Source organism: Arachis hypogaea, chromosome 12 (genome assembly GCF_003086295.3).
Source record: "Arachis hypogaea cultivar Tifrunner chromosome 12, arahy.Tifrunner.gnm2.J5K5, whole genome shotgun sequence".
Classification (NCBI taxonomy): domain Eukaryota; kingdom Viridiplantae; phylum Streptophyta; class Magnoliopsida; order Fabales; family Fabaceae; genus Arachis; species Arachis hypogaea.
Window position 1 is genome coordinate 24,213,511 of NC_092047.1, and position 927 is coordinate 24,214,437.

The 927-nt window shown below is 39.8% G+C and overlaps 1 non-coding gene across 1 annotated transcript; it reads left to right on the forward strand.

Moving 5' to 3' along the window:
* Window positions 1–237: 237 nt before the first annotated feature.
* LOC112731163 (small nucleolar RNA R71) lies at window positions 238–345 on the forward strand. The gene has a single exon (XR_003166953.1). It is a non-coding gene; the product is annotated as a small nucleolar RNA R71 (small nucleolar RNA).
* The last annotated feature ends 582 nt before the right edge of the window (window positions 346–927 follow it).

A 927-nucleotide genomic window follows, 5' to 3' on the forward strand; every position in this document is an offset into this window, starting at 1 on the left:
CAATATGGCATTCAGAGCATCAATTTCAAGAACTCCCTTCCTCTGAGGCGTCCCATTACTCACAGGATTCCTTTCAGAAGTGTACATGAACTGGTTATTTGCAACCATGTCAATGAGTTCCTGAGCTTTCGCAGGCATTTTCTTTAGGTGAATGGATCCACCTGCAGAATGGTCCAATGACATCTTTGATAATTCAGACAGACCATCATAGAATATATCCATGATGGTTCATTCTGAAAGCATGTCAGAAGGACACTTTTTGGTCAGTTGCTTATATCTCTCCCAAGCTTCATAGAGGGATTCACCTTCTTTCTGTCTGAAGGTTTGAACATCCACTCTAAGCTTACTAAGCTTTTGAGGAGGAAAGAACTTGGCTAAGAAAGTCGTGACCAGCTTATCCCAAGAGTTCAGGCTATCCTTACGTTGAGAGTCCAATCATATTCTAGCTCTGTCTCTTACAGCAAACGGGAAAAGCATAAGCCTGTAGACCTCGGGATCAACCCGATTGGTCTTAACAGTATCACAGATTTGCAAGAATTCAGTTAAGAACTGAAAAAGATCTTCAGATGGAAGTCCATGAAACTTGCAGTTCTATTGCATCAGAGAAACTAATTGAGGCTTTAGCTCAAAATTGTTTGCTCTAATGGCAGGGATTGAGATGCCTCTTCCATGTAAATTGGAATTTGGTGCAGTAAAATCATATCTTCGGATTTTCGAAGCTTATTTTCGGCCATATCTTCTTCTTTTTCGAAAATTCCTATCAGATTTTCTCCAGAGAGTTGTGCTTTAGCTTCCCTTAGCTTCCTCTTCAGAGTCCTTTCAGGTTTAGGATCAACTTCAACAAGAATGTTCTTATCCTTGTTCCTGCTCATATGAAAAAGAAGAAAACAGAAAAGAAAATATGGAATCCTCTATGTCACAGTATAG